Source organism: Syngnathus typhle, linkage group LG8 (assembly GCF_033458585.1).
Source record: "Syngnathus typhle isolate RoL2023-S1 ecotype Sweden linkage group LG8, RoL_Styp_1.0, whole genome shotgun sequence".
NCBI lineage: Eukaryota > Metazoa > Chordata > Actinopteri > Syngnathiformes > Syngnathidae > Syngnathus > Syngnathus typhle.
In genome coordinates, this window is record NC_083745.1 from 12,850,143 (window position 1) to 12,855,142 (window position 5,000).

A 5,000-nucleotide genomic window follows, 5' to 3' on the forward strand; every position below is an offset into this window, starting at 1 on the left:
GTCATCCGTAGCATTATATATAAAATGCACGATTTTGAGTGTGATCACGGCTTACGGCCATACTACCCTGAGAACGCCCGATCTCGTCCGATCTCGGAAGCTGAGCAGGGTCGGGCCTGGTTAATACTTGGATGGGAGACCGCCTGGGAATACCAGGTGCTGTAAGCTTTATTTATTTATTTATTTATTTATTTATTTATTTATTTATTTATTTATTTATTTATTTATTTATTTATTTATTTATTTATTTATTTACTTACTTACTTACTTACTTACTTACTTACTTACTTACTTACTTACTTATTTATTTATTTATTTATTTATTTATTTATTTACTTACTTACTTACTTACTTACTTACTTACTCATTTATTTATTTATTTATTTATTTATTTATTTATTTATTTATTTATTTATTTATTTATTTATTTATTTATTTATTTATTTTCCCCCCACTTCAATTGTTAAAGCAAATTTTGACAACACCCATTACGTATGGCATTCAGAAACTGCAACCCGAGTTTAAACTCCGACATTGAAATTATAACCAGAGTTTCCAACCTATATAGTGGCGTCATCCGTAGCATTATATATAAAATGCACGATTTTGAGTGTGATCACGGCTTACGGCCATACTACCCTGAGAACGCCCGATCTCGTCCGATCTCGGAAGCTAAGCACGGTCGGGCCTGGTTAGTACTTGGATGGGAGACCGCCTGGGAATACCAGGTGCTGTAAGCTTTATTTATTTATTTATTTACTTATTTACTTACTTACTTACTTACTTACTTACTTACTTACTTACTTACTTACTTACTTACTTACTTACTTACTTACTTACTTACTTACTTACTTACTTACTTACTTACTTACTTACAACACCCATTACGTATGGCATTCGGAAACTGCAAACCGAGTTTAAACTCCGACATTGAAATTATAACCCGTGTTTCCAACCTATAGTGGCGTCATCCGTAGCATTATATATAAAATGCACGATTTTGAGAGTGATCACGGTTTACGGCCATACTACCCTGAGAACTCCTGATCTCGTCCGATCTCGGAAGCTAAGCAGGGTCGGCCCTGGTTAGTACTTGAATGGGAAACCGCCTGGGAATACCGGGTGCTGTAAGCTTTATTTATTTATTTATTTATTTACTTACTTACTTACTTACTTACTTACTTACTTACTTACTTACTTACTTACTTACTTACTTACTTACTTACTTACTTACTTACTTACTTACTTACTTAATCTATAAGTACTTACTTTACTATGTATCTATAAAATGCATGATTTTGAGAATGATCACGGCTTACGGCCATACTACCCTGAGAACGCCCGATCTCGTCCGATCCCGGAAGGTACGCAGGGTCGGGCCTGGTTAGTACTTGGATGGGAGACCGCCTGGGAATACCAGGTGCTGTAAGCTTTATTTATTTATTTACTTACTTACTTACTTACTTACTTACTTACTTACTTACTTACTTACTTACTTACTTACTCATTTATTTATTTATTTATTTATTTATTTATTTATTTATTTATTTATTTATTTATTTATTTATTTATTTATTTATTTATTTATTTATTTATTTATTTATTTATTTATTTTCCCCCCACTTCAATTGTTAAAGCAAATTTTGACAACACCCATTACGTATGGCATTCGGAAACTGCAAGCCGAGTTTAAACTCCGACATTGAAATTATAACCCGAGTTTCCAACCTATATTGTGTGGCGTCATCCGAAGCATTGTAGTTCACGTCTTTTACCGCTAGAGAGCAGACTATGTACAGTGAATAAAGAGGCTGGCTCCCTGTGAACTCAAAGCAGCAGTTTTTCTTTGTAAAAGAAACCAAAACAACACATTGCGCTTACATGTAGGGTTTTTCCACTTTTCATGACATATACAGCAAAATGCAGGTCGTAATGGCAAATTTGTGCTACCACATAAAAAGCTGTCAATAACTTTTCATGATAACCATGTTTCCATGAAACGCCCTTTCAGGGGCGATTGTATCTATAGAATGCATGATTTTGAGAGTGATCACGGCTTACGGCCATACTACCCTGAGAACGCCCGATCTCGTCCGATCTCGGAAGCTGAGCAGGGTCGGGCCTGGTTAGTACTTGGATGGGAGACCGCCTGGGAATACCAGGTGCTGTAAGCTTTATTTACTTATTTACTTATTTACTTATTTATTTATTTATTTATTTATTTATTTATTTATTTATTTATTTACTTACTTACTTACTTACTTACTTACTTACTTACTTACTTACTTACAACACCCATTACGTATGGCATTCGGAAACTGCAACCCGAGTTTAAACTCCGACATTGAAATTATAACCCGAGTTTCCAACCTATGTGGCGTCATCCGTAGCATTATATATAAAATGCATGATTTTGAGAATGATCACGGCTTACGGCCATACTACCCTGAGAACGCCCGATCTTGTCCGATCTCGTAAACTAAGCAGGGTCGGGCCTGGTTAATACTTGGATGGGAGACCGCCTGGGAATAACAGGTGCTGTAAGCTTTATTTATTTATTTATTTATTTATTTATTTATTTATTTATTTATTTATTTATTTATTTATTTATTTATTTATTTATTTATTTATTTATTTATTTATTTATTTACTTACTTACTTACTTACTTACAACACCCATTACGTATGGCATTCGGAAACTGCAACCCGAGTTTAAACTCCGACATTGAAATTATAACCCGAGTTTCCAACCTAGTGGCGTCATCCGTAGCATTATATATAAAATGCACGATTTTGAGTGTGATCACGGCTTACGGCCATACTACCCTGAGAACGCCCGATCTCGTCCGATCTCGGAAGCTAAGCAAGGTCGGGCCTGGTTAGTACTTGGATGGGAGACCGCCTGGGAATACCAGGTGCTGTAAGCTTTATTTATTTATTTATTTATTTATTTATTTATTTATTTATTTATTTATTTATTTATTTATTTATTTATTTATTTATTTACTTACTTACTTACTTACTTACTTACTTACTTACTTACTTACTTACTTACTTACTTACTTACTTACTTACTTACTTACAACACCCATTACGTATGGCATTCGGAAACTGCAACCCGAGTTTAAACTCCGACATTGAAATTATAACCCGAGTTTCCAACCCGTGGCGTCATCCGTAGCATTATATATAAAATGCACGATTTTGATATGATCACGGCTTACGGCCATACTACCCTGAGAACGCCCGATCTCGTCCGATCTCGGAAGCTAAGCAGGGTCGGGCCTGGTTAGTACTTGGATGGGAGACCGCCTGGGAATACCAGGTGCTGTAAGCTTTATTTATTTATTTACTTACTTACTTACTTACTTACTTACTTACTCATTTACTCATTTATTTATTTATTTATTTATTTATTTATTTATTTATTTTCCCCCCACTTCAATTGTTAAAGCAAATTTTGACAACACCCATTACGTATGGCATTCGGAAACTGCAAACCGAGTTTAAATTCCGACATTGAAATTATAACCCGAGTTTCCAACCTATATTGTGTGGCGTCATCCGAAGCATTGTAGTTCACGTCTTTTACCGCTAGAGAGCAGACTATGTACAGTGAATAAAGAGGCTGGCTCCCTGTGAACTCAAAGCAGCAGTTTTTCTTTGTAAAAGAAACCAAAACAACACATTGCGCTTACATGTAGGGTTTTTCCAATTTTCATGACATATACAGCAAAATGCAGGTCGTAATGGCAAATTTGTGCTACCACATAAAAAGCTGTCAATAACTTTTCATGATAACCATGTTTCCATGAAACGCCCTTTCAGGGGCGATTGTATCTATAGAATGCATGATTTTGAGTGATCACGGCTTACGGCCATACTACCCTGAGAACGCCCGATCTCGTCCGATCTCGGAAGCTGAGCAGGGTCGGGCCTGGTTAGTACTTGGATGGGAGACCGCCTGGGAATACCAGGTGCTGTAAGCTTTATTTATTTATTTATTTATTTATTTATTTATTTATTTATTTATTTACTTACTTACTTACTTACTTACTTACTTACTTACTTACTTACTTACTTACTTACTTACTTACTTACTTACTTACTTACTTACTCATTTATTTATTTATTTATTTATTTATTTATTTTCCCCCCACTTCAATTGTTAAAGCAAATTTTGACAACACCCATTACGTATGGCATTCGGAAACTGCAAGCCGAGTTTAAACTCCGACATTGAAATTATAACCCGAGTTTCCAACCTATATTGTGTGGCGTCATCCGAAGCATTGTAGTTCACGTCTTTTACCGCTAGAGAGCAGACTATGTACAGTGAATAAAGAGGCTGGCTCCCTGTGAACTCAAAGCAGCAGTTTTTCTTTGTAAAAGAAACCAGAACAACACATTGCGCTTACATGTAGGGTTTTTCCAATTTTCATGACATATACAGCAAAATGCAGGTCGTAATGGCAAATTTGTGCTACCACATAAAAAGCTGTCAATAACTTTTCATGATAACCATGTTTCCATGAAACGCCCTTTCAGGGTCGATTGTATCTATAGAATGCATGATTTTGAGAATGATCACGTTTTACGGCCATACTACCCTGAGAACGCCCGATCTCGTCCGATCTCGTAAGCTAAGCAGGGTCGGGCCTGGTTAGTACTTGGATGGGAGACCGCCTGGGAATACCAGGTGCTGTAAGCTTTATTTATTTATTTATTTATTTATTTATTTATTTATTTATTTATTTATTTATTTATTTATTTATTTATTTATTTACTTACTTATTTATTTATTTATTTATTTACTTACTTACTTACTTACTTACTTACTTACTTACTCATTTATTTATTTATTTATTTATTTATTTATTTATTTTCCCCCCACTTCAATTGTTAAAGCAAATTTTGACAACACCCATTACGTATGGCATTCGGAAACTGCAACCCGAGTTTAAACTCCGACATTGAAATTATAACCAGAGTTTCCAACC

The 5,000-nt window shown here is 35.2% G+C and overlaps 9 non-coding genes and 1 pseudogene across 9 annotated transcripts; all 10 read left to right on the forward strand.

Annotated features, from left to right (window-relative positions):
- The first annotated feature begins 49 nt into the window (after positions 1 to 49).
- Positions 50 to 168, forward strand: LOC133159093 (5S ribosomal RNA). Its single transcript, XR_009715600.1, has one exon. It is a non-coding gene; the product is annotated as a 5S ribosomal RNA (ribosomal RNA).
- A 453-nt stretch (positions 169 to 621) lies between these two features.
- On the forward strand, positions 622 to 740 carry LOC133158911 (5S ribosomal RNA). The gene has a single exon (XR_009715428.1). It is a non-coding gene; the product is annotated as a 5S ribosomal RNA (ribosomal RNA).
- Positions 741 to 1,015: 275 nt separating this feature from the next.
- LOC133159114 (5S ribosomal RNA) lies at positions 1,016 to 1,134 on the forward strand. Its single transcript, XR_009715620.1, has one exon. It is a non-coding gene; the product is annotated as a 5S ribosomal RNA (ribosomal RNA).
- Positions 1,135 to 1,313: 179 nt separating this feature from the next.
- LOC133159110 (5S ribosomal RNA) lies at positions 1,314 to 1,432 on the forward strand. Its single transcript, XR_009715616.1, has one exon. It is a non-coding gene; the product is annotated as a 5S ribosomal RNA (ribosomal RNA).
- Positions 1,433 to 2,055: 623 nt separating this feature from the next.
- Positions 2,056 to 2,174, forward strand: LOC133158988 (5S ribosomal RNA). Its single transcript, XR_009715499.1, has one exon. It is a non-coding gene; the product is annotated as a 5S ribosomal RNA (ribosomal RNA).
- Positions 2,175 to 2,428: 254 nt separating this feature from the next.
- LOC133159179 (5S ribosomal RNA) lies at positions 2,429 to 2,547 on the forward strand (annotated as a pseudogene).
- Positions 2,548 to 2,808: 261 nt separating this feature from the next.
- LOC133158858 (5S ribosomal RNA) lies at positions 2,809 to 2,927 on the forward strand. Its single transcript, XR_009715377.1, has one exon. It is a non-coding gene; the product is annotated as a 5S ribosomal RNA (ribosomal RNA).
- Positions 2,928 to 3,218: 291 nt separating this feature from the next.
- LOC133159004 (5S ribosomal RNA) lies at positions 3,219 to 3,337 on the forward strand. Its single transcript, XR_009715514.1, has one exon. It is a non-coding gene; the product is annotated as a 5S ribosomal RNA (ribosomal RNA).
- Positions 3,338 to 3,870: 533 nt separating this feature from the next.
- LOC133158989 (5S ribosomal RNA) lies at positions 3,871 to 3,989 on the forward strand. The gene has a single exon (XR_009715500.1). It is a non-coding gene; the product is annotated as a 5S ribosomal RNA (ribosomal RNA).
- A 603-nt stretch (positions 3,990 to 4,592) lies between these two features.
- LOC133159068 (5S ribosomal RNA) lies at positions 4,593 to 4,711 on the forward strand. Its single transcript, XR_009715576.1, has one exon. It is a non-coding gene; the product is annotated as a 5S ribosomal RNA (ribosomal RNA).
- The last annotated feature ends 289 nt before the right edge of the window (positions 4,712 to 5,000 follow it).